Source organism: Tamandua tetradactyla, chromosome 11 (assembly GCF_023851605.1).
Source record: "Tamandua tetradactyla isolate mTamTet1 chromosome 11, mTamTet1.pri, whole genome shotgun sequence".
Lineage (NCBI taxonomy): Eukaryota > Metazoa > Chordata > Mammalia > Pilosa > Myrmecophagidae > Tamandua > Tamandua tetradactyla.
In genome coordinates, this window is record NC_135337.1 from 73324387 (window position 1) to 73346099 (window position 21713).

At 42.5% G+C, this 21713-nt stretch overlaps 1 long non-coding RNA gene and 1 other non-coding gene across 2 annotated transcripts; both read right to left on the reverse strand.

Moving 5' to 3' along the window:
* Window positions 1-7562: 7562 nt before the first annotated feature.
* On the reverse strand, window positions 7563-21424 carry LOC143650280 (uncharacterized). Its single transcript, XR_013159497.1, has 3 exons — window positions 21185-21424; window positions 8927-9160; window positions 7563-8242 (listed from the first exon to the last, which is right to left on the reverse strand). It is a non-coding gene; the product is annotated as an uncharacterized LOC143650280 (long non-coding RNA).
* LOC143651070 (U6 spliceosomal RNA) lies at window positions 18269-18374 on the reverse strand. Its single transcript, XR_013159816.1, has one exon. It is a non-coding gene; the product is annotated as a U6 spliceosomal RNA (small nuclear RNA).
* Window positions 21425-21713: the final 289 nt, after the last annotated feature.

The following is a 21713-nucleotide window of genomic DNA, read 5'->3' on the forward strand; positions in this document are numbered from 1 at the left end:
GACTTGGCAGCCTTGCTGGATATGAATTGGCTGTAGATGTGAGGACCTATTTCTGAACATTCAGTTGGATTCCACTTATTAATGTATCTATAGGCCAATAGCATGCTGTCTTGATCACTGTAGTTTCATAATTTGTTTTGTCTCCTTTGATTTCTTTTAGCAATCTTTTGTAGTCTTCTGTATAAAAATCCTTTCCATCCTTGGTTAAAATTATTCCTAGATATTTAATTCTTTCAGTTGCTACTTTAAACGGAATTTTTGTCTTGATTGCCTCTTTAGTCTGCTCATTGATAGTGTAGTGAAACACCACTGATCTTTGCATGTTGGTCTGTTATCTCCTCACTTTGCTGAACTTGTTTATTCACTCTATGAGGTTTGTTGTAGATTTTTTCAGGACTTTTTATATATAGCCTTATATCATCTGTAAATAGTGAAAGTTTATTCCTTCCTTTCCAATCCGGATGCCTTTCATTTCTTTTTCTTGGCTAATTGCTTTTGCTAGGACTTCCAGCACAATATTTAATAGCAGTGGTGGCCATGGGCATCCTTGACTTGGCCCAGCTCCTAGAGGGATCGAGGTCAGCCTTTCGCCATTGAGGACAACGCTAGCTGTGAGTTCTTCATACATACCGTTATCATATAAAGGAAGTTTCCTTCTATTTTTCAAAATGTCTTAATAAATGATACTGGATTTTGTCAAATGCCTTCTCTGTGTCTTTCGAGTGTTTTTCCCCTTTATTTGTTGCAGTATATTGCATTAATTGGCGTCCTTGTCGTGAACCACACTTGCATACCTGGAATGAAACCCACTTAGTCACGGGGTATAATTATTCAATGTGCTGTTAAATTCCATTTACAAGTATTTTATCGAGGATTTTTGCATCTATGTTCATTAGAAAAGTTGGTCTGTACTTTTCTCGTAATGTCTTTATTTGGCTTTCGTATTAGGATGATATTGGTTTCAGAGAATGAGGTAGATAGTTGTTCCTCCTCCTGAATTTTTTGGAAGAATCTGAGCAATATTTGTATTAATTCTTCTCGAAATGATTGGTAGAATTCACCAGTGAAGCCATCTGATCCTGGGTTTTTCTTCATTGGAAAGCTGCTGGTGACTGAGTCAACCTCCAGACATGTCATGGATCTGCTGAGGTCTTCTATTACTTCTAGAGACGGTGTAGATCGTTTGTGTTTTTAGGAATGTGTCTGTTTCATCTTAGTTGTCTAATTTGTTGGCTTACAGTTGTTCATAATATCTTCTTGTGGTCTTCATATTTCTGAGAGGTTAGTATTAATGGCCCACTTCTCATTTCTGATTTTATTTACTTGCATCTTCTCTTTTTCTTCTTTGTCAGCCTAGCTAATGATTTTTCTCAATCTTTTTTATCCTCTCAATACACGAACTTTTGATTTTATGGATTCTCTCTATTGTTTTTTTGTTCTGAAGTTAATTTATTTCTTCTGTAATCTTTATTATTTCTTTCCTTTTGTTTGCTTCAGGATTAGTTTGCTATTCTTTTTCTAGTTCCTCCAACCGTGCCATCAGGTCTTTGATTTTAGCTCCTTCTTTCTTAATGTAAGCATTTAAGGATACACATTTCCCTCTGAGCCTTGCTTTCACTGCACCCCCACAAGTTTTGATATGTTATGTTCTCATTTTCATTTGTCTTGAGATATTTACTGATTTCTCTTGCAAATTTCCTCATTGACCCACTGACTGTTTAAGAGTGTATTATTTAGCTTCCACATATTTTTGAATTTTCCAGTTCTCTGCCTGTTATTGATTTCCAGCTTCATTCCGTTATGGTTACGAGAAATTGCTCTGTATAATTTCAATCTTTTTAAATTTATTGAGTTTTCTTTGTGATCCGACATGTGGTCTAACTTGGAGCATGATCCGTGAGGACTTGAGAAGTATGTGTGTCCTGTGGCTTCAGAGCACACTTGTCTCTAAAGACCTGATGGGTCGGGTTCGTTTATCATATTGGTCAAGTTCTCTGTTTCCTTATTGATCCTCTGTCTAGTTTTTCTCTCTGTTGATGAGGGTGGCGTACTGACGTCTCCAACTGTTATTGTAGAGGTGGCTATTTCTTTCTTTAGTTCTTTCAGTGTTGGCTTCATGCCTTTTGTGGCACTCTGGTTAGGTACGTAAATGTTATGACTGTTATTTCTTCTTGGCGGGGTACCCCTTCTCTTACATATGGTGTCCCTCTTTGGGGTGGGTCATACTTTTTCATCCATTCTGAAAACCTGCATCTTTAGATTGGGGAGTTTAATCCATTATCTCCCAATGCTGTTATTGTAAATGCATTTTTTATTTCAACCATTTTGTCTTTTGTTTTTTATATGTCATTTCTTATTTTTGTCTCTCTTTTTACCCTCTTAGCTACCCTCACTGTTAATTTTCATTTTTATATTCTTCCCCAAGCCTCTCTCTCCTGTCTTTTCCTTTCAGCCTACAGAACTCTATTTAGTATTTCTCATCGGGCAGAACTCTTACTGGCAAACTCTCCCCGTTTCTGTTTTTCTGTGAATATTTTAAACTTCCCCTCATTTTTGAGGGACAATTTTGCTGGATAAAGAATTTTTGGCTGACCATTGTTCTCTCTTAGTATCTCAAATGTATCATTCCACCTTGCCTTCTCAACTCTATGGTTTCTGATGAGAAATTGACATTTATTGCAGTTACCTTATATTTGATGAATCCATTTTCTCTTGCTGTTTTCAGGATTCTCTCTATCCTTAGCATTTGACAGCCTGATTAGTGAATAGACCCACTAGGACTTATTCTCTTTGGGTATGTTGACGTTCTTGGGCATGTATATTTGTCTTTCGTAAGAGTTGGAAAATTCGTGGCCATTGTTTCTTCAAATATTCCTTCTGCCTCTTTTACCTTCTCTTTTCCTTCTGGGACATGCATGTTGCATATGGTTGTGTGCTTTCTGCTGTCACTCAGATCCCCAAGGTGCTGCTCAATTTTTTCCATCCTTGCCTCTATCACTTCTTCTTTCTGAGATTTCAATTTTTGTCTCTTCTAATTTGCTGATTCTTTCTTCTGCCTGTTCAAATCTGCTTTCATATGACTCCAGTGTATTTGTAATTTCTTTATTGTAACTTTCATTCCCATAAGTCCTGTTATTTTTCTCTTCATACTTTCAAATTCTTCTTTATGCTCACCCAGTATCTTCTGATTATCCTTTATCTCTTCAGCCATATTTCCTTCTACTCTTTGAATTGATTTAGGATATTTGTTTGAACATCTTTGATTAATTGTTCCAAATTCTGTGTCTCCTCCAAAGTTTTTTATTTCTTCTTTTGACTGTGTCCTATCTTCCTATGTCTTAGTATGGGTTCTAGCTTTTGTTGAAGTCCAGGCATCTTACTATCTTGGTGAGTTTACTCTGAAGATTAACTTTTCCCTGTTGCCTAGGGTTTTAGTTTTGATTGGCCTTCTGTTGAGGTTCTTGTTTCACATTTGGTTCAACTTATTCTAGACTTTTAGAATTGCCCATGTTGAACTGATCAGAGTTTTTTCAGCTCTTCTTCATCTGATTCTTTCTTTTGGTATGCAGTAAAATCTTTAAGATTGCAGTAATTATTTCTTCCCTAGGGGAAATTTTCATTTCCTCTGTTTCTTCTCCAGGAAACTCGATTTGTTGTTTGTTTTGTTTTGCCTATTTTTTTTCTCTCTCCTTTCATTGCCTTTAGCTGCCTTTTCCTAGAGGCAAATCTGGGAGGAGGGTCACCCCGAGAGCAGTTTCCATGTCAATGTTTTCCAGCCAAACAGGACCCAGGTGCCTCGAAGGGGGAGACACTGGGGAGAGGGTTCAGACAGATGCCAAAAAGCCTTTCTCACAGGTGCCGGCAGCTGTGCTCTCCTGTGCAGCAGACTGCACCCTTAGCAAGCTTCCCCTCAGCCCTACATAGCCCCTGCTTTGCCCTCCATGACTCTCGTCCCATCACAGAAGGGGTTGAGGCAATGGTGTGTCCTTCCCTACGGGGACTGCTGAAAGAGGCAGCGCCCAGTGCCCTGGACTCTTTGACCATGAGCTGTGACCAGTACTGGACTTTGCCCTCGTGCCCCCTCCTGCCCTGATGTGAGAAGAGGCCGGCCTCTGGACTCTGAAAGTGCATGGGCACCAGCGGCTGCCCGGTGATTCTCTCGCAGCTCTTTACTCAAGAGACTCAGCCTCCTCATCTGGCCCTTCCCCGGCGGCTGTCCCCTGCTACCCTGGCCTCTGTGGCCCAAAAGAGTCATTTCAAACAGTTACTGCCCATCCAGCCACTGTTTGTAGAGGAGAAGTAATCACTGCAGCCTCCTACTCCACAATCTTCCCCAGAAGTTCTGTTGAAACTACAGTTTTTGAGATGAAAAATGTGTGTACACATATTACACACTGCAGAAAAAGACATTAGTGAGTTCACTACATAGAAATAGCCATTATCCATAATAAAATACAGAAAGGAAAAGGATGTAAAAAACTGGATAGTCTTAGTGAGCCATAAGACAATTTCAAGCAAACTTATAAATTACTAATAGGAGTCCCCAGATAAGGGGGAACAAGAAAATAATTGCCAAACTTTTCCAAATTGTATAAACATCATGAAGCAACACAATAAAGACGTTCGATGAACACCAGTCATAAGTTGCAAAGGCTGCTCAGTGGGAAAGGATGGCCTTTCCAGCAGAGGGACAGACGTAGAAGACAATAGCCACAAACAGTGGAAGAGCATCACGCCAAACACAGAGATTAATGCAACACAGATAACAGACCTCAGTGTAAAACCTAAAGCTCCAAAAATTCTAGAAGAAAACAGGACAAAAAGTCTGTCACCCTGATTGAGGCAAAGAATGAATAAATGATTAGTCGCATCAAAATGAGAAAACACAGGGGGAGGTCGGGGATGACTGGAAACCTGTCCAGGAAGAGATGATTGAAGCACTTTGGTTCCGAAATGACGGACGCCACGTGGCTGCTGAGAGATTAGTTTCCTCGCTGCTGAGCGAGTTCCATGCAGCGGGTCGGCGGGACAAGCGTGTACCGGCTGGTGGTTCCGGGGCGGGTGGGGGGGGGGGGAGCTTCATCCTCCCGACCGGGCTCCCCGGTGGCGGCAATCTTGGGGCTCCCCAGCTGTTCCGCCGCTGGGCAAGGCGCATGGCTGAGCCCCCTCTTTCTCGTGCACCTTCCGTTGACTTTCCCCTTCGTGCTGCTCCCAAGACTCCTCTCTTTCTCTGTCTGAATTTCATTCTGCTCACAAAAGGGCCCCAGTAATTCGGATTAAAGCCGACCTGATCCACTTCGGGCACGTCTTACTAAGGTGCGTCTCCAGGAGGTCCTGTTAACCACGCTTGCGGTCACAGGGATGCGCTTGGGCCGGCGGTGCGGCACCAAGTACCACCCTCGGTACGTGCCAGTCCACACCGAGGGGCCCTGAGAGACCTTTAGCACGCACCTAACTGCTTCCTTACGTTATAATTACTGTTTCAATAACAGTATGAGTTATGTTATTAAGCCTACATTAGTTGTGTTATTATGCTTTGGAGAAGGAAAATAAATAGGATGAAATTAAAAAATTAAATAAGTAAAGTAAATATATAATAAGTAAAATACAAGTGATTTGCTCTATGTTTTCTGGAATTGATGGCAGATTCTGGAAAAACAGTTGGAAAAACAAACCTACTTTTCAAAGTTTTAACTTCTTTTTCTACGTAACAACAGAAGGAAGTATACATAAACTGGTAACAAGATCTTAATGAAAGATTTCCGTAGTGTTTCTCCATGTTTTTTAATGCAGTTCATTTTCTATAGCTATATTTTTAATAGTGTAGTTTACATTTTCATTTCATTTTATTATACTCATTCCTCATTTCAAGCTTAAAATTACACAATAGTACATTAAACATGTTTATTTCAACTTAAATATAAATAGATTCATATTCACTTGCATGTGGTGACAGATCTGCCCAAGACAGTTAGTTTCTAATAATAAAGGGCTGTCATATGCAAAAATTAAATCTTTGTGCCTAATTTGTAAGAGAAGTATAAATTTCCCAAATAGTTCTTAACTTTACACAGAGCGCAAGTACCCCTCAAATGTGGCAACCCAAATTTTGCAAAACAAAAGTAAACCTGATGGCCTAAACCGGGTGAAAGGAGACATTGCCCCTTGGACCTGCAGGCTGCAGGAGCTGGGCGCTTCCTATGAAGACGGGCCGTGCACTCACTGACTGTCCCCCGTGGTCAGCTGGACAGCGCGAGGAGCCTCGTGGGGGGAGAAGGTGGGAGACCCAGGTGAGAGCGCGCCTGGACGTCCCTCGGTGACCTTTTCTCAAGGTCTGTGTCTCCTCCTCTGTAGGGCAGGCATGATACTAGCATCTACCTCATCGGCTCTTCCTGAGGGCTGATGAGCTGAAACACCAGAGTGCCGTGCCCTGGGCCGAGGGACTGACCCCCTGACGGCTGTGGAGACCACTCTTCGCATTTTTATTATCATAATTGTTACTAAGGCCTGCGTCACCAAGTCTGTCTACACATCATCGAGACGGCCTTGGGATAATAATGATCTAAAAATGCCCACCTACGACATCTCAGACACGTGCATTCTGTTAAAAGCTCTTTGAGAATGCACCTTCCGGATGAATGGAGCTTTCCTGTAGGCGTGTGACTTTACCCTGAATCTACCAGCACTCCTTTCAGAGCTGGTTCTCGGGCCGCTTGGCTGACGTACAACGCGTGGAACGTGCACCTAGCTGCCGTTCCGTAGGTGTGCAGTGGCCCCAGCCACGGAGGGCAGCCCCTGAACAAGGAGCTCCAGACCTGCAGCCGGGTAAGAGTGTAAGCCTGGACCACTCGGCCAAATTCTAGGTGCTCCGATGAGCTCATTTATACAATTTTAAAAACCAATTGACAGATGATCTCTAGTTTCCCATCTAAGGTTAGAATTCTGTGTTACACTGCAATAGTATACTTCACAGATTTTGAGCCCATGTTTGTGCGCTTGTCCAAAATATTACAAAAAGAATCCATCAGGAGAGAAAGGAAAGAAAGAACCCCAGTGTTTGTTCACCCTGAGCCAACACCATCACTGACTTTCCTCTCAGTATATTCAGAATGCTGGAAGTAGCTGCCGTTCCGTACTTAGTTACTCTTCCTGGAATGACAACATGTTCTCCTGCATGCATTGGTGGACCAGGAGGCTAAACCCATCGGCTGCTTGACGTTATCCTGCAGCCAGGATGAGATTGAGCCACCCAAACAGAAACAGAGAGAGGAATTAACATCAGCATAGGTCATGGAACTCATAAGACTAAGAGTTTTCATTCAATTGCATCAATAAGAAGATTCTGTGGTGCTGGAACCAAATCTGCCACTTAGTTGGCCAACCCTGCCCACATGCACACTGACAGCTAAGGCCCTTAGCTGACACAGGCATTAGCCAGGATTTCCTTGGGAAAACATGAACTATATAAGTCCTGCCAAAGGATCTGTCTCCTAATATGCACATTTGATTTGATATGAAAAATAATTACAAGGTAGCATTGCTGCTTGTAATAGGGTGGTAAATGTGATCTACGAGGGGCAGACAGCGGGGGCCACGGGGCACCCAGGGCAGGGGGAGGCAGAGAGCAGGACCACAGAGTGTCTACCACCTGCAGCATGGTCCATGTGTGGACGAGCAGGAGGCCCTTCTTTACCCTTCTCCAGGCTGCACTTTATAGCTGTTGGGCAAAACCCCAAAGAACAGTGCCTTGGTGTTCTAATGCTGCCAGAATGCAATATACCAAAAATGGAATGGCTTTTAAAAAAGGGATTTTTTTAAGTTGCAAGTTTACAGTCCTAAGGCCCTAAAAATGCCCAAACTAAGGCATCCAGAGAAAGATACCTTGACTCAAGAAAGGCCAACATCTGTCACATGGGAAGGCATGTGGCTGACATCTGCTGGTCCTTGTTCCTGGTTCCATTGCTTCCAGCTTCTGATGCCAGTGGCTTCCTCTCTAGGCAACTGTGGAACTTGACTCAGCTCCTCTGAGACACAACTCTGGGTTTTGGCTTGTTGGCATACATGGTGATGTCTGCTGGGCTTTGCATCTCCAAAGGGCCATGTGTAGGTGCCTGCTCTCTGAAGACCAAGCATCTCCAAATGTCTGCATCTCTCAGCTTTCTAGCAACTGTTCTCCAAACGTCTGCGCTTCCTCCAAAAGTTTCTCCTTTTAAAGGATTCCAGCAAACTACTCCAGCCCCACCTGGAATGGGTAGAGTCACAGCTTCAGCTAATCAAAAAACACCACAATTGGGCTTGTCACATCTCCATGGAAAGAACCCAATCAGAGTTTCCACCCTAAACCTAGGTCTGGGGTTTGTGGGGACAACACTGGATTAGGAGGGAAAATATGACTTTCCTGGGATATATAGCAATTTCAAACCAGCACAAACCTCGATCTGAATTGCCTACCATGTGATGCATATAAAGTAGATTCACCATTAGAACTTAGAGTCATTACTAGCATAAATAACTAAATATTTATTGGAAGACATTTTGATATTTAAAACCTGCTAAACTACTTAATTACTTACATCTTAGAAAGAGTAAGCCTCCCGCACAAAGGCCGTTAAACAGTGTCTCAATTATTTAGTTATGGAATATTTCTTTTCCCCAGTACATAATGTAAATTTTCAGTACAACAGAAAATTAGGAAATAAAAGAAATTATTTTAAAAATAAGTAACTATCGGGCAGTGCGAGGTGGGTCAGTGGCAGAATTCTCACCTGCCATACCAGAGACCGGGGTTTGATTTCCGGAGCCTGCCCATGCACCAAAAAAAAAAAAAAAAAAAAATGCAGTAGCCAAGCAACAATAAACAAAATAAGTTCAACCACCAGTAGTGCTCATAAAGCCTCCCCATGTCTGTACAGCGCATCCAGCTTACTCTGGAGGAGGTGATGCGTGGCACCTTCCTTCTTCAGAAAGGGTCCATGCTGAAGCCCGTCCACTCGCTCTGCAGACTCCCCTCCTGCGGGTCTCCACGGAACCACGATGTCTGCGTCTACACTTGAGGCCAGAGGTTCTCTGAGGTTTGTGAAAACGGCTCCTTGAAGGTAAGATGCCGGGTTGGAATCTTGCACTATTTAGTAAACATCTACTATGTGTATGATACGTTCTGCTAGAAATCAAGGATACGGAAATTTAAAATCTTATCTTTTAAATATAATACTAAAAACATATAGTAGAGCAGCATAGAAAAGTTGTTAAAGATTTTTTTTTCAAAAAGCGAAACTAAGTCTTTGCCAAGGCTAGGCCAGGAGGCCTTCACACGGGTCACCGCTGGCCGTGACTCATAAAGGCACTTGGGATTTCAGCGGATGAAGTAGGAGGATGGGGAAGAGACGTGAGCGCGCAGAGCGGACGGAGGGAGTGAAAACGCTGGAGCAATCCTGGGTACAGTTTAGTGGAATGAGGAGAAGCCGAGAAACTGTGCAACACAAGGAGGGAACGAAGCTGCAGATGTAGACTCGTGCCGACTGCACTGCCTCAACACTGGGCTTCAGTTAGGCTCGGCTGCTTTCAAATTGGACTTTTTTTTAATGTACAGTAAATGTATATTAAAATGAAAAACATACCCAAAAGGATTTTTTGTGTGTAAAGTAAGCCTGTCTTCCATCCGCACTTCTTCCTCCTGATTTCCCATCACCACACTCTTGCTTTCCAAGAAGCAACTACCGAACCATTGTGTTGTATATATCCTTCCAGAGGTCGTGCATACACTCACACGCGGGCGTGCAAACACACAGGCATGCAGACATTCACGCAAACAATAGCAAACTACAGACATTAGTTTGCAACTCACTTTTTCCACTTGAGCGTTGCCTCGGGTTAGGTTCCCTGGGCGGGTCCCTGGGTGGCGTCTGCCCTTAGACACGCACGAGTGGCCTCCACGTGGCTCATGAGGACAATGACCCCAGAAGAAAACAGACGGGAAAGGGGGAAGGGCAGGGCAGAAGCCAAAAAGTGTGCAACACGAGCGCAGCAGAGGCAGGGCCGGTGCGGCACTCCTGGAGCCGGGCTAAGCCTGTGGCCCTCTCAAAGCCTCACTAAGGTGGCAGCACCGAGCAGGGCCTGGCGGGGCTTTTCCCAGCCGCTGCCCATCCAGCCCATTCTGGCTGGTCCTGGACGGGACGCCGGGACATGGTGCCTGGTTCCACGGCTTTGCCCTCCATTTGAGGTGGGGAGCTGGGTTCTCGCAGTCCTGTACTTCTGGGCCCCAGGCAGGGGGCCGTCCTCGGGCACCCACCTGCTCAGGTGCTTTAGCTGTTTTGCAGATGAAAGCACCGCAGCCGCTGGGTGGGCCTCTCCGGGCCCAGGCACAGGGGCTACTCTCTCCTGGGAAATAAGCAGGCTACTGGAGCGGAAGGTCGCAGCCACACAGGCTCGGTGGGCGGGCTGAGGACGGGCGGCCCTGGCGGCGCGGTGGGCCTGGGCTCCAGCATGAGCAGCGCAGGGCACCCAGGGGCGCCCCATGGTCTGAGCGTCTAAACCGGCAGCCCAGGAAACAGGAATTCAGGAGGCTTCTAGGCTTTGGCTGTATCATAAACCGTACCCAGTCATCAGGTCATTTCACACACATCAGTACAGCTCGAAACCACTAGGTCAGAGGGTGCACGATTTCTTTTAATGCCGGAAGTGTCACTAAACTGCCTTCCACAGAGCTGGTGCCAGTTCACGCCCCCTCCAGCAATAGGAGCCAAGACTGTTTTTAAATGGATGTGTCACTTGAACGGTTTTACATTTTAGAAAATCATTTTGACTACCATATTTAGGACTGGTTTTCCTTGGAGACCCAAGGAAAGATTAGAAGGTTACTGGCTTAGTCCAGGAGAAAACACGTCAGGACTTGGGAGGCTGCGGGTGTGAGTAGCGAGAGGGGCTAGACGTGAGAGGCACGAGAGAAGGCACTGGTGCGTGTGCGTGAGGGACGGTTGTGAGGAGAACTCACACTTCTACCTGGGACAGCAGACTGAAGGGAGTGGGTCATTCAAGGAAAAGATTAAAGGAGGGGGTGTAGTTTAGGGGGAGTGAAACAGACTATAACAGACATGGCGCGTGGGAGTCTCCAGGCAGAGAGGCCCAGGCAGGCCTGAGAGAAAAGACATCCGGCCCTGCAGGTGAGGGTTTGGAAGACGCCTTCCTCCAGGGGGTCACTGAAGGGCGAGGATTAGATATGATACCATGAGAAGTGCAAGATTTAGGAGAGTGGAGGGTGGAAGATCAGAGGGGAAAACTCAGCAGTCAGTGAGGGGGAGGAGGCCGAGAAGAAAACTGAAAAAGAGCAACCAGAGAAGCGGGAAGCAAACCAGGAAGGTGGGGAAAGGAAGTGAGGGATGAACCAGCTTTCCAGCTACATAAAAAAGAAAAGCAAGGCAGAACCATTCCTAGTTTGGATAAAGCCTCATCTTTAATGTCTTTTTGGAATGGAAAGCATTCCTCAGCGACCACCTATTCAGTCTGTAGCAAAAAGCAAAAGAGAAATTTTGCTCAACTGGGTTATTCAGTTGCATCTAATAATGTATATCATAACCAACACAATGTTTTTGGAAAACCTAACTATAAAAGCTTACCTATAAATAAGCACTGAATAATTCTGCCCTAATGAGTTTTCATCACGGCCACTGAACTCTGAGTAATTTCCGTGAAAATTCTGTTGCTATCGTCGGGTCTGTTCCTTTTGGACTCCCTACCTCTCGCCGTGCCCTTCCCCTATGAACCTGCAATTGGCTCTCTAGACGGTTTGACTTGAGACCTCACCAGGTTCCACTCAGTCAAGAGGCTATAAAGTTATAGCATGTTTTTAACTGTAAGATTTTTAACTTTTCAACTTATTTTGTGATGTCCAGATTAAAGCTAAACAGAAATATAGTGACACAATTTACTTCTACAAATTCTTAGAACCTGAATATCTAGAAATGATTGTATTTATATTAAATGTTTAAACTGCCCGCAATAATATCACTTATTTTGTGTATTTATTTTCTCGAACATATGTGTGGGCATTGTTTATGTATTATGCTAAGAGCAAATTTTTTCAGGCCAGATAAGTACAAAAAGTCCCAAAGAAGTTCTCTCTTATTTCTTCATATTGTGATGTCTGGATGGGCAGTGAGAGGTAGTCTTTGAGAGTTTAGGATTGCAACAGGATGGGGCTTGCAATCCAGGCGGAGTTGTACATTAGCTGTGTAACTTTAGACAAGTTACACAGCCTCACAGATGTGTCTAAAAAAGTGTATGCATATAAAATAATAATTCTTATCTAACAGGATTACTTATTAAATAAAGCAATCTATGTAAAACACAAGATACCAGGCATATAGTAAGATCTCAATTAATAGTCCTGCTACAATTACTATATTTAATTACATTGAATGACATGGGTGTGGTTGTGGTGGGGTTTGAATTGGAATGTGAATTTAGGCGTCTCTGAGTGTGCACAGCAGACGCAGACCTGTGCAAATGGGCTGAGAATTTACCAATGCAAAACATCCTCTTAGACATTCATTTTCTATGTCTTCATCAACCACCCAGATTTCTCCTATTAATGCTTATGCTGATTTATTTCCAATAAAATTTGCATCAGCAAAACAAATATTTGCATCATACTTTGCATGGTGCTTCTTGGAAAAGGAGATCCATAATACAGAAAGGAAGTAAAGAAATGAGGTAGTTTAGAAGTCGTATGGTTTGGGATGTGAATAGGCAGAAGAGAATTGTTTTGTTCCGTTTTCTTTTAATTAAAAGTTCCAAAGCCCTCTTCCATGTCCCCTAACATTGGGGCAAGAAGATTTAGTTGTATCAGGGAAGAAAGTCAGTTGCAAGCATGTCCAACCAGTTGAGGAAAGAGCATCAGACAATTTTTTCTCAACAGAATAAGAGAAATGCATCATGAACTGAGATAACTATACTGCTTGGATCCCTGATATTTTAACCAGTGCAGAACCACCGGGTCAATAACAGGCAAGAATAATTGTTAATATAGAGTTCTTATTAGACATGGGTCCCTGGGCGAAGTAAATCTCTGCATTTTGTTATTAACTCTTGACAGGAAAGGAAAGCGGCAGGCAGACATAAGGAATCCTGCAAGGAGGAGGATGGCCCATGCACTTCCATCTTGCATGACCCTTGGAAGGAGCAGCTTTGTCAGGTAACAGGAAAGCAAAGTGCTAATATGGTTAGAAACCAACTCACACATCACCTCCTGCCAAAGGACATCCTTCTCTTCAACTCTTTCCTTCCTCCTACTCGGAGAGGAGAATTGTGCTCAGAATCCAAGATACCATATTTATTGCCAAGCAGGGTCATGGCGTGGTAACAGCTCACATCTCTCTTCTTGGCTTTCCCTTCTTTCCATGGAACGCTCTCATGGCCTCCATTTCCCTCTCGGCATCTTTTCGTCTTCTCTCTTCCTAGACATGCCTGACGCCTGTTCATCAGCACGTTGGTCTCCTGCAAAGCGCGGTCAGCTGTGAGTGGGGAGATGGTGCGCTCTGGAGGTGGGGTTTGTTGAAAGAGGCTGTGTAGACTTTCACGCCAGAGAACAACCAGGGGGCCTTGTGGGGTAACAGTGGCTGCAGGTAACCACCAGTGGCATGTGCATCCTCGTTGTCCTTTGTCACTTCGTAGACCCCTTGAATACTTTATGATTTAGCACAGGGAACAGCAATTCAGGATTGCAGCACCCTGAATAAGCTCTGCCCAGCTACCAAAATCCCATTCAGATGTGGCTTGCTCAAGGAACACTTTCTGATTACCCCAATTGAAATTTATAATTTTTCTTTAAATTCTCACATTTTTATTTCCATGTCCCACTTAAGTGGGAATAATTCATTCATTCATTCGTTCATCTATTCATGCAAAGAGTGTTCTCTGCATTCCAGAGCCCTGTGTTGGAATCTCAGATAGCACAAGCCACTGTTTTTATTTGTAGACAACACCACTCTCATTTTGCAAATGTGATTGCCACATCGCAATGAAAAAAAATGTTTTCTATTTAAAATAGAAAGGAAGTTTAAACTTTTCAAATTACTACTTACACTTCGTTATTTATGCTGAGCATCCTTTGAAATGACATGAAAGCCGAACTGTAGAAGCGTCACAGGTGCGGCGTGTGCCACAGCACCTCTCCACTCCACTGAGTCCACTGTAAAAAGTTTCATCGCATTCCTACCAATATTCCAATATCATGTTTGAGGAGGATCCTGAATACAATAAGGGATCATTTAGTAACACAAATAGTTCTTGAAGTCTCTGTATGAATCCTAATAGTCCTCTAAGTTCCTGAAAAATCACACAGATTTGCTTCTGAGGAGGGATTTATCCATGCAAGAACAACTCATTTTTCTCCAGTGATTATTAAACCTCATATTCTAGTTTGTAAGCTGCCGGAATTCATTCTACCAGAAAAGGAACTGCTTTTAAAATAGGAATTTATTAAGTTGCAAGTTTACAGTTATAAGGCAGTGAAAATGTCCAAATTAAAGCATTCAGAGAAAGATACCATAACTCCAAAGTAAAGGCCAATGACATCCAGGTTTTTTCTCTCAACTGGGAAGGCACATGGCGACATCTTCTAGCTTTCTCTTCTGGCTTCTTGTTTCATGAAGCTTCCCTGGGGGTGTTTCCCTTCTTCATCTCCAAAGGTCTCTGGCAGTGTGGGGTCTGGAAACACTGAGCTTTTTTCCAAAATGGTTCCCTCCTAAAGGGCTCCAATAAGCAACGCCACCTTGAATGGGTGGAGACACATCTCCATGGGAACCATCTAATTAAAGGTTATCACCCACAATTGGGTGGGTCACATCTCCATGGAAACAATAAAGAAGATCCCATCCAGCAATATTGAATGAGGATTAAAGAAAATGGCTTTTTCTGGGGTACACAACAGATTCAAACTAGTACATTCTACCCTCTGGACCTCAAAAAGACATGTTCTTTCCATATGCAAAATGTTTTCATTCCATTACAATATCACAAAGCCTTAATCATCTCAGTAACAATACAACTATAATACAAAGTCAGAAACAGTACAAAATCTCATGAAAGTCAGTTACGGGCATGATTTGTCCTAAGGTATAACTCTCCTCTGGCTCTGGACCTGCAAAACTCGGAACAAGTTATCTGTGCCAATGTACACGGAGGGACAGTTACAGGATACATATTTCCACTTCCATAGGGAGGAACTGGAAGGGACACAGGGGTCAAAAGTCCAAAACAGGTCCAAAAACTTGCAGGGCAAACTCCATTAGATTTCAAAGTCTGAGAGTCATTTGTCTTCGGGGTTTTAGGAAGTGGCAGACCCATCCTTTCCAAGGGCCGACACAGCCACCGGGCTCCTCCAACTGCTGGGGTGAGAATCGCAACCATGAAGGACACTGGAGAGCCCATTTTTTCTTGGCTCCACCCTCTCCAAGCTTGGGGGCAACATCTGGGCTCCTTGCCATCTCCTGGGCATACATTTAACCTCTCAGAACAATGGGGTGACAACCAGGATCCCCTCAATCCCTAAGGAATATGCTCTACCCTTTCCAAAGTGTGGGGCACTAAAACTCCTGCCCTCTGCCCTTAAGGCAAACTCACCCTCTCACGTGCTTGGGTGGGTCCACTCTCCCAGCCCGAGGCTTCTTGGCTCCAGACCTTAATTTCTATGGTTCTGCCTCTGAAGTTATTTTTCCTTTAATTTGTCCCTTTTCTGTCCCTTTTAATTCAGACTGGCAGTGGTTCCATTTATACAGATCCTGCAACATTCTTGTTGGTTTTCTATGTAGTAAGCAAGGATCCTAAACTTCAGACAATAGAACTTCCCACAAATCCTTTCTGGATAACTTTATCTCAAATCCTGGCTTTTCCTGTAATGGCTGACTCCTTCCATGTTTGGTTAAATCCTTATGTGAGGCACTATTCTCTGGGGTCTCCCTTTCTGAAAGCCCAAAGTTTTACAGACCATCAATTTCTGGTTTCTTTGACCCAAGAGTTCAGTTCTCAGCTTATCTCTCTCCTGTCGCATTTCACTATAAACTGTGAGGAGAAATCAGGCCACACTTTCCACATTTAACTTAGAGATCTCTTCTGTTAAATATCCAAGTTCATGGATTTTAAAATCTGCCTTCCATCCAGAACCTATATTCAATTTTGCTAAATTTCCTGCCACATTGCCTTCCTTCCAGTTTGCAATGGCACATGCATCATTTCTAAGGCCTTATCAGATATATCCACATTTCAACCAACAGTCTCTTCAAAGCAGTCCACGCCTTTTCTATCAAAATCCTCACAAATCTTTGAGAATCTTTCCCTTATCCATTTAAAAAACTGTTCCAATATGTTTGGTATTTGCAACCCACAATAGCACCCCACTTCTCTGATACCAAAGTCTTTTTTAGTTTGTTAAAGCTGCCAGAATACAATATTCCAGAAATGGAACGGTTTTTAAAAAGGAAATTGTTAAGTTGCAAGTTTACAGTTCTAAGGTCATGAAAAGATCCAAACTAAAGCATCCAGGGAAAGACACCTTGATTCAAGAAAGGTCCGCATCACCCCCTCAGCTGGGAAGGCATACTGCAACATCTGCTAACTTTCTCTCCTGGTTTCTAGTTTGATGAAGCTTCCTGGGGGCATTTTCCTTCTGCATCTCCACATGTCTCTGGCTGTGTGGGCTTTGATGGATCTGAAGCTCTTTCCAAAACAGTTCCCTCTTAAACGGCTTCAGTAAGCAATCCCACCTTGAATGAGTAGAGACACTGTTCTAGTTTGCTAGCTGCCAGAGTGCAACACACCAAAGATGGATTGGCTTTTAATAAAAGGGGATTTATTTCATTAGTTCTTCAGAAGAAAGGCAGCTAACTTTCAACTGAGGTTCTTTCTTACACAGGAAGGCAGAGGGTGATCTCTGCTGGCCTTCTCTCCAGGCCTCTGGGTTCCAACAACTTTCCCCAGGGTGATTTCTTTCTGCATCTCCAAAGACCTGGGCTAAGCTGCGAGTGCTGAGATGAGGTATGCTGAGCTGCTCAGGCTGTGCTACACTGAGTCTGTCATTTAAGCACCAGTCAATTAAGTCAAACGTCATTCATTGCAGCAGACACACCTCCTAGCCGTCTGCAAATGTAATCAACAACAGATGAGGTTCACCTATCATTGGCTCATGTCCACAGCGACAGAACTAGGGACCTTCACCTGGCCAAGTTGACACCTGAATCTAACTACCACAGACACATCTCCATGTTAACTATTTAATCAAAAGTTACCCCCACAATTGAGTGGGTCACATCTCCACAGAAACTATGAAAATGATTGTACCCAGTAACATTGAATGAGGATTTAAAAAAATGGCTTTTCTGGGGTGCATAACAGTTTCAAACTGGCACAATTAACTTACCCTAGATCTTTTCAGAAAAACACTAGCTCTTACCTATGTGTACTTACTTATACTTACCTGTATGTGATGAATAGGTTCTGGTGTCAACTTGGCCAAGTGATGATGCCCAGTTATCTGGTCAGGCAAGCACTGGCCTGACCATTGTTGCAAGAATATTTTGTGGCTGGTTGATGAACTGAATTCTGATGTATTAATGATCAGTCAGTTGATTGTATCTGTGCCGATCACATCTGAGATCAACAAAGGCATGTCTCCACCAATGAGATAATCTAATCAGTTGAGGCTTTTAAGGAAGAAGAGAGATGAGACATTTTCACTGCTTTTTTAGCCAGTGAGCCTCTCCTGTGGAGTTCATCCAGACCCTTCATCAGAGCCACCAGCTTCACAGCCTGCCCCAAGGATTTTGGACTCTTTCATTCTGATGGTTGTGTGAGACACCTTTACAGGTTTCATATTTACAGATCCCTCCTGTGGGTTCTGCTTCTCTAGAGGAACGTGACTAGTACGCTACATTTCGAGCATCAATTGGGCTCTGTCTGCCAATGACACAGGAATATCCAGATGGCACTTACAAAGTGGGTCATGAAAATAGAGAAACGCAGTTTTAGCTGAGTGGACAGACATGTGAGTCTGTGGCCTTGATTGCCAGTGGATCGATGACAGATGTACAGTCCTCACCAGCACTCAGAACTGGAGAGGAAAACAGCAGACCTGGACCCACTCTGAATTCATCGCCAGTCTAACCCAGGCAAGCTCCGACTGTCAGCAGTTTTGTTTTCTTTTCAAAAATTGAGACTTTTGATATTTACAATGAGATGCCCTTCTTCAATACTCTGCTTTTGAAAGCATTTTTTTTCTTTTTATATAGAACATTTCACGAATCTGCATGTCACCCTTGTGTGGGGGCCATACTAATCTTCTCTGTATCATCCAGTTTTAGTGTATGTGCTGCCAAAGTGAGCACTTGAAAGCCTTTTGAAACTTCTAATAGAAATATCCAATTTTCCAAGCATCTCTGAATTCCCTTTCATTGCTATATAACATACTCCTTACAATAAACCTTACATGATGTTTAAAGGTACACTTGGAATTTCTTTCAAAGATGAAAAAACTCCCAAGAATACCATTTCTTTTTAAAGTATAAATCACTATAAGCCATTCAATTGCCAAAGATGGAAGCAACCCAAGTGTCCATCAACCAATATGGATAAACAAAATATATCACACACGTTCAATGGAATATTATTATTTGGCTGTAAAAAGAAGTTAAGTTCTGATACATGAGACAATATGATGAACCCTGAACACATCATGTGAAGTGAAATAATCTGAACATAAGAGGATAAATATTGCATGATCCCACTGCTATAAAATAATTAGAATAAGAAAACTCACAGAGTCAGAATCCTGGTTATCAGGGGATGTGATGTGGGTAAGGAATAGGGAGTTAAGGCTTAAGATGTGCAGACTTCCTATCTGGGTGGAAAGATCTGGTAATGCATGGTGGTGATGTCACACAACACTGTGAGCATAGTTTACAAAGCTGAACTGTGTATCTGAACTTGGTTAAAAGGGGAAATGATAAGTTGTATATATGGTAATAAAATACAAATTTTAAAAACATCCATGAAACTGTACTACAAAAATTTTAAACCCTCACTTACACCATGAACTATAGTTAATAGTAAAATTCACTAATGTGCTTTCATCAACTGTGACAAATGCACCACATCAATGCCTGGTGTCAGTAATAGGGTGCATATGGGAATTCTGCATTTTATGCATGATTGTTCTGTAAGCCCACATATTCTCTAATAAAAATAGTTGATTAGAAAACATTGACTTTACTCAAGGTATATCTGAAAAGATCAGATTCAATTGGTTTGTATGTCTTCATTAACTTGGAAATGCTCCTTTGTGGGTGGTAAATGATACTTTGCAGGGATAAATATTATTTGTCTTCTCAGGCTGGCAACCAACAAAACCTTTTGAAACCTGAATAAAAAAGATTTGAATTGAATGTTCATTTCCAAGTTTAAGCCAACCCATATTGTACTATTAAGCATATTGACTTTTTTTTAACGGTTATTCTCAATCACCTCTCGCCACAGTTCTTGATTTTGGCCAGAACTAAAACTGGTGTTGCCAAATGCTGAGAAAAGGGAAAAAGACTTTTCCCATCTTTTGCTGGCCTAGTTGAAGACAGAAAGGCGCACAACCAGGAAACAAAGTGTTTCACAGGAGTCCCAAGTGCTTTGTTCAAATATCATGATAAACTGTAGATAATCAAACTGATTTTATTTTCAACACACCTCTCGAAAAGTTTCTGAGAAGAATTTATTTTGGGTCACCAGGCCAGATTCCAAACATTTGTAACTTCATCTATGTTGGCTTCTCAGAAGAAAGTTTTTGGAAACCAACTTACAAAAACAGTTGAAAGTTTTGCTCCATAAGCAAAAGGAAAAATAAGATTCAATGATGCTTAAACTTTGTAAATCTTACTATTGCAATATTTTTTAAGTGTTCATCTGAAATTCCACATCTGGAAAGTTCAACAAGTGAAGGGACAATCAATTAATAGCATTCCGTTCCATAGAATATTGTACCTAGAACAATATTAAAAGTTTCAGAATTATATCTAAGTGGAAAAGTCCATTCTTTAATGAGTTTTATGAGTGACCGTGAAAATCAAAGGGCAATTATCTTACAAAAAAAAAATGCAATATCATCTGCAGCTCTGAACTGTTCAAATGTTGGTGAAGGTAAAACAGTCTGAACTTAAAGAATGTATACTCATTTATTTATCTTTTTAAAAACTTTTACCGTAAAGCTTTAAATGCTACTATCTAGGAGAGGCATTTAATTAAAATGAGTTGGTGTAAACTATGGGTGGTTTCTTATCAGTCACCTACATATTGTTGCAACTTAATCTAATCAGGTTCTTTTCTTCCTACATCTTAGCTGATGGTCCGTTCCAGGTTAAACATTTTAGTGAGCAGTAAATAGAGGCATTTATTAAGCATGGGGCCCACTGGGGAAGAGAATAAGATGTTTTGTGATTATCTTTAGGTTCTGTTGGTTATGACTAGGTTCAGCTGACAGAAAGTTCCACATAACATTTCCTTAAACAGAATAGAACTCTATTCCTCTTCTCCTGCTGGGGCAGACCCAGGCCTCAGGAATCCACACCCACTCTGCCTTGTTGCTCTACCCTGTGTAGATTCTATTCCAAGTTTGCTTCAAGGTCCAAGACCATCTCAAAAGCTCCAGACAGTATCCACATTCCAACCAGCAGGAAGGAGAAAAGAGAAGGAGACAGACACTGTCTGTCTATGCCCTTAGTTCTATGCCCTTTCTTTAAAAGTACTTTCTAGAAATTACATATACTATTTTCACTTTTATCTCATTGGTCAGAACTATTAACATGGCCACAGGCGGCTGTAAAGTAGGCTGAGAAGTGTCATCGCTATCTTGGGCAGACATTTGCTCTCTGTGTTGCTTTCCAATGGCTGCTATAACAAATTACTACAAACTTGGTGGCTTAAAACAAAAGCTCACCTTTATCCCACGCAGTTATGGAGGTCAGGAACCTAAAATCCATTTTACTAGGTGTTCTAGTTTGCTAGCTGCCAGAATGCCATATACCAGAAATGGAATGGCTTTTAAAAAGGGAGATTTAATGAGTTGCTAGTTTGCAGTTCTAAGGCCGAGAAAATGTCCCAATTAAAACAAGTCTATAGAAATGTCCAATCAAATACATCCAGGGAAAGATACCTTGGTTCAAGAAGGCCAATGAAGTTCAGGGTTTCTCTCTCAAGTGAGAAGGCACATGGTGAACACAGTCAGGGCTTCTCTCTCAGCTGGAAGGGCACATGGTGAACACGGAGTCATCTGTTAGCTTTCTCTCCTGGCTTCCAGTTTCATGAAGCTCCCCAGGAGGTGTTTTCCTTCTTCATCTCCAAAGATCGCTGGCTGGTGGACTCTGCTTCTCGTGGCTATGTCGTTCTGCTCTGCTCTCTCTGAATCTCTAATTCTCTAAAATGTTTCCTCTTTTATAGGACTCCAGAAACTTATCAAGACCCACCCAAATGGGTGGAGGCATGTCGTCACCTAATCCAGTTTAACAACCACTCTCGATTACATCACATCTCCAAGGAGATGACCTGATTACAGTTTCAAACATACGGTATTGAGTAGGGATTATTCTGTCTTTACGAAATGGGATTTAGATTAAAACATGGCTTTCCTAGGGGACATACATCGTTTCAAACCAGCACATTAGGCTTCAGTCAAGGTGTCAGCG